Source organism: Rana temporaria, chromosome 1 (assembly GCF_905171775.1).
Source record: "Rana temporaria chromosome 1, aRanTem1.1, whole genome shotgun sequence".
Taxonomy (NCBI): domain Eukaryota; kingdom Metazoa; phylum Chordata; class Amphibia; order Anura; family Ranidae; genus Rana; species Rana temporaria.
The window spans coordinates 346610569-346621764 of record NC_053489.1 but is presented as its reverse complement, the minus strand read 5'-3'; the positions used below and the strand labels follow the sequence as shown (position 1 = coordinate 346621764).

The 11196-nt window shown below is 40.7% G+C and overlaps 1 long non-coding RNA gene across 1 annotated transcript; it reads left to right on the top strand.

Annotated features, from left to right (window-relative positions):
- Nucleotides 1-499: 499 nt before the first annotated feature.
- LOC120947066 lies at nt 500-4421 on the top strand. The gene is made up of 2 exons (XR_005750817.1): nt 500-941; nt 3824-4421. It is a non-coding gene; the product is annotated as an uncharacterized LOC120947066 (long non-coding RNA).
- The last annotated feature ends 6775 nt before the right edge of the window (nt 4422-11196 follow it).

Below are 11196 nucleotides of genomic sequence, written 5' to 3'. Positions count from 1 at the left end.
ATTTTTGTTTATAGCGCAAAAAATAAAAACCGCAGAGCTGATCAAATACCACCAAAAGAAAGCTCTTTTTGTGGGAAAAAAAAGGACGTCAATTTTGTTTGGAAGCCACGTCGCACGACCGCGCAATTGTCAGTTAAAGCGACGCAGTGCCGAATCGCAAAAAGTGGCCTGGTCCTTTAGCTGCAAAATGGATGGGGCTTAAGTGGTTAAATGCAGTAGAGGAAAGTAATGTCAGCCTAGGTCACCAACCTCAGGGCAACTCAGCGACCTGTCTCTGGATTTCCCTGAGAAAGGGGACCCTGTGAGGGGACCCTGGGTCAAATGACATAAACCACAAACCCACAATTTTATGGTGCAGTCAATATTTTATTTCATGCAAGAGGTTCAAAAATGGAACAGGAAACAAAACATTACTTCATTACTAGTTATTTGATTCTATCAATTATATAAGTCGTATATCTAATACTCTTCCTGCAAACATTAACACAGGACAGTGCAAGTTAGTATATTAATTTATGATTGTCATCTGTACAAGACTCTGCATGCCTGGTGTGCACTTGTATCTGCATGAAGAATGCAGCTAATACCTGTTAGACAAGAAACACCAGAACTTAATTTATTCAAAATCCTTTCCAAGGTTTGGCCTCTGCTCTTGCAAAATGTTTTAAACATGGTGCTATGGAAAAACTAAGGCGATTAAGCTTACACTGGGTGAAATTTGAGATCTTAGTTCACGTACCGGAGGACTCCCAGATGGTGTCTGTGATGGTCAGACCAGGGAACACTATAAAAGACATCAGGGTTAATTTAGTAAAACAAGGAATCACCTCTTGGAAGAAATGTTTTTCCTACAATGGGAGAGAACTAGGAGAATATGAAACTATTAAGGATCTCAACATCAAAAGTGGTGCAGTTCTTTTGCTTGTGCATAAAAATGCAAGGTAAGCAGATTTATTTGTAAAGAGATGTTTATTAGAGATCATGTTTTTTTTAATCTAAATGTTAGTTTCCTTGTGATTTATGTAAACACACATGAATGTTTAATTAAGTTATATTGGTTTGAGAAAAGTATACTGTATGTCTTAGAAATATATCTGTATTAAAGTATTGCTCAACAATAGACACATACCCAAATCTGCAACACTGCTCCAACTCACCTCCGCTCTCCGTTCAAAATCTGTTAGGGTGATGACTTCTATACCCATCTCAGCTTCCACAAAAGTGTAAAAACACACGAGTCGCACTACCATCTTAAATTCTTTGTATTGTTTTATTCCATGAACAAAAATGAATGCATACATTCTGTCTCCACCCAACATACCGCGCTCCCCCAAAGCATTTCACCCCTAAAAACTTGCTCACATGTACGAGAAATGATTGTGGTACAAACGCTAGATGTCGCAATATGTGTTTTCTGCTGAAGCTAAGCTGCAGCTAAACAACTAAATATACTTGAAATACAGTACCTATACATTTACCTGTAAAAATATTTGTGATTTAGCTCTGCCCCTTTAATGATGCATAAGTTGCATATCCTGGAGACTCACATAATTTCAGGGTTTTACTTATAAGAAATATAGTGGAGTACACTTTTAACCACTTGAGCTCTGAAAGGTTTTACCCCATTCATGACCAGGGCATTTTTTTGCTATTCAGCACTGTGCTACTTTAACTGGTATGCAGTCATGCAAAATACGCAAAGGAAAAAATGTTATATAGTTTCTGTCACACAAATACAGCTTTCTTTTGGTGGTATTTGATCATTATTTTTGTTATTTTAATTTAAAAAAATATATTCTACATTCCGTCATAAAACATATCCAATAAAATCAAATTTTGTAATAAATTTAGGCCAAAATTTATTCTGCTACATGTCTTTGGTAAAAAAATCACAATACGTAGTATATTAATTGGTTTATGTGAATGTTATAGCGTCTACAAACTATGGTATATGTACAGTATATCGCAATTTCGCCATGGTTTTGTGGTGCTTCGCGGTTTCCCACAGCCAGCAGTCGAAACGTTCCTATCCTGAACATGATTCTTCTGCATTCAGGATAGGGAGGATGAGGGAGGTTGAACCACCCCTAACCGCAGCAGCTCCTAAACAATCCTAAATGCCTATGTGTACATGGACACAAAGGCTTTTATGGAGTTGAGTTTAGGAGCTTCGCCTAAAAAAACGCCAAAAGTTTTTAAACTCAAGTTTAGGAACTGCTAGTGTACATGATGCCTTAGACAGGCATGCAGGGGTAAACGAGCAGTCTCAAATGCAGGTATTGTGCTTAATGCCTGTCAAATTAGGATGAGTAGCTGTGTCTGTACAGCCACTGCGTACCCATAGAGTTACATAGGAGGTCTGCACACAGTTCTTGGCGCCTTCAGCTATATAAACAAACAGCCACTTCATGCTCTATGGGCAGAGCACCTCATGTGAATGAGGCCTAAATATCAAAAGGCTCATTCATAATGTACTGTATGTGTAGATTAGATTATACTAATTATAAACTTCTATTAAAAACCACCCTGGGACACTAAGAAGCATATGGTTCCACTAAATGTACTTCAACACATCTTAAAGCGGTTGTAAACCGCATAAACTTTTTTTTTTTTCCCCCAAACCTGCAATGCAAAAGGCATAATAGGCTAGTATGCACCGCATACTAGCCTATTATGAAATACTTACCTTGGAACGAGGTGTGTACCACTTACCTGGTCCACGCCGAGCAGGATGTCATCTTGCTCCGGCGTGTCTTCCGGGTATCGCCGCTCCAGCGCTGTGATTGGCTGGAGCGGCGATGACGTCACTCCCGCGTGTGTGCGCGGGAGATTTAAAATCGGCAGGGTCCGGCGATGCCGGTCCTTCAGCCGTGGATTCCCCCCTGCGCATGCGCCGCCCGCATTGCGGGGGTAATATCTCCTAAACCGTGCAGGTTTAGGAGATATTATCCTTACCTACAGGTAAGCCATGTTGTAGGCTTACCTGTAGGTAAAAGTCCAAATAGTGGGTTTACAACCACTTTAAGGTATCATGCCTTATCCATATACGAGATCTCCTAACAGTGTGCCATGTGCATCTAATGGTAATAAACTCCTTCTGCGTCCCCATCTCTTCATTTGTTTTCTTCCGCTATCCTTATTTTCTTTCCTCTTTCCTGTGCTTTCAGCATCCTCTTTCTCTACTTTTTGTTGCTTCCCCAGTTTTAATTATTTTTCTAGAACATCTTTACTTCTTTATAAAGTAGAAAACTTTATTTCCACTAATAATTTTTGTTGGGGACAGTTTTCTTCACACAGTTGGGATTCTTTTTCCAAGTGTTAAAGCCCTCTCCCACCATACAATCACCTTGTATGGCAATGTTTTCTTCTGATTTTGGGAGTAGTGGTTATATGAAACTTTCAGTTTTGGGTTCAGATACCCTTTCATTTATTTCTATTTATTTGTATTTTATTAGTTAATTTTTTTATTTTTTGTTATCCTCTTCACCATGGTAAACATGCAAGGTATCAATGGTTCACATTAACAATACACCAGGTATTAGCAAGGTACTAGCAACTTAGTGCTTGCAATTTTACTAAGTTTATCATAAACCCTAAATTCACACAACTGCTGGAGCACCAGAGGTGTTGAAGAACCGGTGCCTGTTGGTATTAGGCTCTGGTCTTCACTTCAAAGCCCAATTTTTTGGGCCTTATCCTGGTTCTGAAAGGCATATAGGTTATCAGCATAGCCGGCTGTGTGAATTAACAGTACATGTTTCTGTGCTGGGTTGGTATAAAAGTATCTGCTTATTTACCCTTTTTCATTTTATTCCAAATACAGGTAGCAAAAGTGATACAGAGGAATATGACAGAAGATTGCACATGCCATTTCTCTGGAGAGAATGAATCTGCGACTCACAGAATAACAGCATTAAAGGCAGTGTCCTTAATCCAAAAATTTGAGCTACTGTTTGCAGAACATTTAAGGACTACAATAAAAAGGAACATTGACATGGCTAGAATATATAGCCACCTTATGTGTAGTGAAACTTTTCTGGTTATACAAAAACTGTGAATGTATCTGGATCTGTTTTTATACAAAACAGAAAGAGTTCATTGTTAATATGCTAACCAGTATATGAGCATGTCTTTTTATTCAGCAATCTGAAATCTCCAGGTTCCTGTACCCAGCACTTCCTGTATCATCATTCCTCGCATGTAGGATTACCAACAAATAAAGGGTTGAAAAGGGTCTCGTGCATAAGCTGACAGGTGCTTGATGAAATTCTCTTGTGTCTTATGCCCAGCAGAGCAGTAACTGCCACTGTCTACACTGGTAATTGAACACATCAATACTCCTTTAGCTCTGTACTTTAAATCTTGTTGGCATGGAAATTTGCATATTATTATTGTAAATAAATGCATTTTATTTAAATGTACTGTATATCTCACCTGTATTTATAACAAGTAAATTAAATTAACGATAGGGAACTAAACCATCCTTACATCTTTCAAACATTTCTAAATTTATGACCACCTATATTCTGTAGATTGGGCAGACTGTGTCTATAAACATAACAGTTTTACCTAAACTCACATTTTATTTAAAGATGCACAAAAGATGACAATTAAATGTCAAATAGCTTGTTTACCAGAAAACAATACAGTCAACAGCAGAGGTGGGCAAACTACGGCCCGCGGGCCGTATACGGCCCGGCGGACCTTTTAATCCGGCCCCCGGGCGGATCGCTAGAAATCTGAATTTGAAGTCTGAATTTGCAGCCGAAAGAATTGCGGGTGTTAGCCGCACCTCTTTCCTGCCCCCCCGCTGGTGCAGCCGAAGAAACCCGTGGGTGTTAGCCGTGCCTCCTTTCCCACCCCCCGCTGATTCAGCCGAAGAAGCCATTGGAGCTGGCCACGCTTCCTTTCCCACCCCCCGCTGACGGCATTCCCAGCCGCCCGTCACCACGTGGAGTGAGTGTCCCCGAATTCAAAAAAGTCCCCCAATTCCCGCCAAGTAATGACCCGGTCCTGACTCCTCACCTCACACTGTGACGGCCGAGGACTGCAGGCAGCAAAACACTGACAGGACAGAGATTTCATCATCATCATCATCAGGTACTTGCTTGTGGGGATGCTGGCAGCAATTGATGGCACACTGGTGGCACACTGACAGCAATTGATGGCACACTGGTGGCACACTGGCAGCAATTGATGGCACACTGGCAGCAATTGATGGCACACTGGTGGCACACTGGCAGCAATTGATGGCACACTGGCAGCAATTGATGGCACACTGGCAGCAATCGATGGCACACTGGCAGCAATTGATGGCACACTGGTGGCACACTGGCAGCAATTGATGGCACACTGGTGGCACACTGGCAGCAATTGATGGCACACTGGCAGCAATTGATGGCAAACTGGCAGCAATTGATGGCACACTGGTTTATGTATGTCTTAGTGATTGATTAACATCACAACTTCATTGATTTGAAATTGATACCCTTATTTTTTGTATGATTTTTGCTTTTGCTCATCACTGCCACACACATGCAGCCATGCATTGCACGTGTGTGGCAGTAATGAGCAAAACTAAAAATCATACAAAAAAAAAAAGCTATCAATGAAGTTGTGATGTGAATCAATCACTAAGACAATAAGACATACATAAACCATAATTTATGACACGGCATACATTGTCGTTTGGCAGGACTTTATGGGGACAATGTCTGCAGTCTCTGATCCTCTCTAGTATCATGTCTGCAGTCTCTGATCCTCTCTGGTATCATGTCCGCAGTCTCTGATCCTCTCTGGTATCATGTCCGCAGTCTCTGGAAATTTTCACTAATATGAGTCACAAATAGTGAAAAATGTTAATTGTTTTGGGAAATTTTGTTTAATAAATTAAAAATGTTTTCTTGTAAGGCAACCTCACTTTTTCATTGTTTAACTATAACAAGTACTCGTACCAGTTGTCCAACAATGATATTTACTGCTTTTTATAAAGAAATACAATTGATTTTATGCAGTATTGAGTTTAGCCTTTTGGCCCGGCCCTCCAAAATATTTTTAGTTTCTCATGTGGCCCCATCGAAAAAATAATTGCCCACCCCTGGTCAACAGGATAAAAACTGGTATTCACAATGACTAAGTCCGAGAATACAGAGTATGCCAGCAGGGCTGGAGAAGGCTGATATGTGTTGTCTACAAAGACTAATTATGTGATCAAAGGATCTTCGTGCCTGCTTATTTGTGTCAGACCTCAGTCAAGATATCTGACAAAATAGGATCTTACAATGACTGGATCTAACAATCGGCAACAAGCTGTAGCAATATGCATCAACCTTTTTGATCTTAAAAGGGTTGTTAAATAGAGGAAAGGGAAGGAGAGGGAAGAAAGAAAAGAAAAAGCAGAAACAAAAATGACAGAGGGGATGATGTGGGGAAGGGAGGGAAAAGGGTAAAAAGTATCCACTGAGGTTGTGAGTAATTCCAAGGTGGCCGCAGCCACTCGATCAGAGATAGGTGTAAGATGATTCATAAATACTGAGGGTATTCATCAGAGAAACAAAATTGATCCCAGTAAAACCATCTGGTCTTTTGTAACCAACATTTAAAAAAAAAAAAATTGTGTAAAAGCTCACAGAACACATCAGATGTCTAAAAATAACTACTTGAAAACAGAAGATCAAAAGCAAAGCAATTTTTAGTAGTACTTTGTTTTACCTCAACCCATATTCATTTACAAACCAGGGCAAAAGCTCACAAAACACATCAGATGTCTAGAAAAAACGAGTTACTTGAAGAACAGAAGACATGGGCACTTAAGCAATTCCTAGTAACAATTTAGTCAGTGTACAAACAGGAACTTGGCTCGGTGTCCATAAAATGAATGGCCTTTTTGCATTGAAAAAGATCATGCTTTACCTTGAATGCTTGACATAGCATGATACTTTGTACAAGAATAAAATCTTAGCTTTACTGCCAAGGAGCCCCATTCATTCGGTCAACAACAATTCAATAAAGAATTATTATTGGCTTGAGTTTTCAAATCTTTTTTCAAAGATCTTCAAATCTTCAAATCTTCATTTCAGAACACAACTGGTTATAACTAAGCATTGCGATCTGCTTGTTGAGGAACTGTCAGCCTATTGTTGCTAGAGTTGGTGCAAATATACCAAGGCAACCAATTTTTTCACAGATGCAGTCTATTGTGTATTGGTTAAAATACAATACATTAATAAACAAATTAAACTGTTACTTGTGGAGTATCAACATGAATATAATTTGCTTGGACATGGTGGCTATCATTATTACATTTTGATGCTGGTAAGAGCTTATATACTCAGCCAACATTTTGAATTTTTAAAACCTCATGCACCCATATATTAACATTTGTTAATATAACATACATATTGTTATTCTCTTCTTGCACACAAATGATTAACTGGGTGGGAGCAATCTTCAATATAGGATCAGACACTCACTAGGAGTGTCCATGCTCTGATTGTTCAAAGGGAGCATGGGGACCGGGTGCCAGGATAGAAGGAGAAGTCACAGCTGGGAATTGCTGTCAGCCCATTCGGGATATAGTCCAGCACCCTAGAGTCACCTCATCACTGTATATGATCAAAGTATGAGGAAGCGATTTACAAAAGGCCTCTAGGGCATAATGTATGGAAATGTGTATGGTGAAAAAGCACTATAATTAAAATGGGTCTGAGGATTTGGTGAGTGTTTTGGCTTCTTGGTGAAAGAGTTTAAAACATTGTTCTGAAGGTGACATCCAGAGCTATGGATAAATGCTGAATTTAAATCAAGGAATCTGGGATTGACACAGAGAAACTATTCATTTACGCAGTGGACTGTATATCATTCATGTGCACATCTTTTGTTTTGCACAGGGACATTTTTGCATAAGATTATAGGTTCAAAGCTTACATTTTGCATAGGAATATTTTTTATTTGTTTACACATATACTGTTGGTATATGCTGTTACGTACAGATTGCATGTTATTTGATTTTAGTAAGCACTGTATAGTGACATTTGAGATGGGCCGAACACCCCCTTGTTCGGTTCGCAGTTGAACAATAAAAATGAAAAATGCCTTTAAATATAGTGCCTGTGGGGTCTCCTTAGTCTGCCTGTTAAGTGGCGCATCTGTAACATGCATTGAACATGCTGCAGCAAAAATGACATTTCTACAGAAAAAAAAAACAAGTCAAATCACATTTAAATTTGCTGTTTCAATTGCCGGCTATTGAAAAAAAAATAAGAATAAAACGCTGTGGGGTCCTCCCCCCTCCCCCTCCCAGTCTCTACCAGATTGGATTTGAACCGGGGCTGGGGCAATTTCTAAAAATTTCAAAGAATAAAAAAAAATCGGAATTACACACCCCTGCTCTGCCGCTCTTACTAGCTTAGGGGGGAGGGGGTGTATTTTTTTCATTATCTGTGCCCCTTTCTAAAGATCATGTGCTGGTCAGAGCAGAGGGAATATTTCTTCAGTTTCGGGTGCAGGCCCGTTCTGCTCCCTCTCGCATGTTCTTCTGTCTTGACTCAAGTCCCGGCCAGCCGCCTGCCTATCTCCTTGCCTTCCCTGGCAGAGTGATCTTTCTCCCCTCCCTACCCAGTAGTAGCTGGGGCCCAGAGAGTTAGACTTGACAGGCTGTGAGGCGGGAGGCGGTGGCGACCGGTAGAGAGTCGCTGATTGCAGCCATTACTAGTCAAAAAAATATGTCCCTGGATTTCATTTTAAATATCTGGTCACCTTAGCATAGGGTCCCCTCTAAAATCCATACAAGACCCGTATCCAAACATGCAGCTTGGCAGGTCAGGAAGGGGGAGGGGTGAGCAAGGGCACCCCTCCTCCTGAACCATACCAGGCCATAAGCCCTCAACATGGGGGGGGTGCTTTGGGGCAGGGGGCCCCCTCCCACCCCAAAGCACCTTGTCCCCATGTGGATGGGGACAAGGGTCTCTTTCTTTCCCACAACTCTGGTCGGTGGTTGTGGGGGTATGCAGGCAGGGGGCTTATCAGAATATGGAAGCCCCTTTTAACAAGGCGGCCTCCAGATCCACCCCCACCCATTCACCAAAAAAGTGTAAAAAAAAATGTTAAATAAATGTACATTTATGTAAATGATAATGTACTGGGTATGTAATGGGTACTCATTCACATGGGTGGGGGCTGGGATCTGGGGCCCCACGTGTTAACGGGGGGTTCCAGATTATGATAAGGCCCCTGCCCACATACCCCCACAACCACTGCCCAGGGATGTTGGGATGAGGCCCTTGTCCCCATCAACATCAAAGCAGCAACCCTCCCATGTTGAGGGCATGTGGCCTGGTATGGTTCAGAAGGGGGGTGCTTGCTCACTCCCCCCTTTCCTGACCTGCTAGGCTGCATGCTCGGATAAGAGTCTGTTATGTATTTTAAAGGGACCCCACGCCGTTTAATAGAAAAAAATTGTCGTGCAATTTTTTTCAAATATAGAGGAGGGAACCACCTTAGAGAATAAAATGATTCTCTCTATTGTTGCCAACATCCCAGAATTTGTAGGAAAGAAACCAAAAAGGGAAAGAGTACCCCCGGTACTAATGGGACTTTATAGGCGAATTGTATTCACAAAGAATTAGTAAAAATATGAGATTTATTAATATTTAAACATTTAAAAGCGTTGTAGTGGTGTGACATAACACCAACATAAGTGCAATAATACAGCATATATATATATATATATATATATATATATATATATATATATATATATATATAGTACCAGGTTCCAACATGGAGCTACATAGAGATGACAAGATGACATTTCTCTCGCAGCCTGCAGTTTTTTTAATAACTGCCGACCACCCTGCAAATTCTTGTGTTCCCCAAACGGGGCAAACAACCAATGTTCGGCCCGAACTGATCCTCGGGCCAAACTGTTTTCCCAACTCTAGTAGATTTAAACCACATTATGCTTGTACTGACTTTTAAAATCACAAATAAAAACCGCAATCTTGTGAAGTATAGAAAATATAATGTGCTTATATAGAGAAAGGGTAATACAGTATTTCCCTGGCTGAGTAGGTCCCGGCTCTAAAAGACTATAAAATAAAGTAAATGCAGTATGAAATACAATATTGGTGAAAATAGAAAAGAAAAAAATTGTTAAGTAGACATGCCGAGCTGTCTGGGAAGGGGGTGATTTATAGTGGAGAGTGCTGCACACACTTTGTGTGTAGCCAGTCGAAACTCCATGGAGTTCTGTCGGCATTGTCATGGTTATGCAGTAATGTTTGTCTGTCAGCTTACCTCTCCATGTGCTCAGATTAAGAGGCCAGCCACTCTCACCTGGCTGGCCTCTAAGCATGGCTCCACCCCAGGCCCTATAAGGGAACTCTATATTAACCTGTGCACTGTAATCCAACCGTGCTGATCAACATTGTGTGTTAGCCTTCGTGTGTGACTGGCTGTGTCTTTTACGTCTGATTTCAGTTACCGATCTTGGCTTGTTCTCAACTATACCTGCCTGCTTGTGACCCTGACCTTTTGGGTACTCCATGTTTTTTTTTTTTTATAAATTCTTTATTTATTTCAAAAGTTACGTTTACAGGATATTACATTTCAATATTATCAGAAAATTGGGAGTGCGGTGGATACAGACCTCCTCTTCCTCCTCCCACCTTTTATCCTATTTTCGTAATACTTTCCATTTTCCTCTCTATCTTTCTATATTTTATTACCCCTTGTCCCCCCTCCCCTTTTCCACCCACCCAGAAAAAAAAAAAAAAAACGGTGGAAGTTCCTGCTGGCCGTTCGCATCCCCCCATCCCCTTACCCCTCCCTGTACCTCACATAAGGAGCCCATGTCGCCTGGTATCTCTCATCTTGATCTTTCAGTGCCATTGTTAAATTTTCCATTTGTTGGATCTCTGCTACTTTTGCAAGCCATTGTGCTTTCAATGGGGGAGTCTCCTGTTTCCACATGGAGGGGATGCACGCTCTCGCAGCTATAATAAGGTGTCTTATCAACGAGTTTTTGTATTTTTCCAATGACAGTGGGATATCTAGTAATAGAACTGCCGATGGTCTATCCGTTAAGTTAATTCCTGTTATTATGTTAATTCTTTCCGTTATCATTTTCCAAAATTCCTGTATTTTCCTACATTCCCACCAGATATGCACTAGTGTCCCTTCTGCTTCAAGACATCT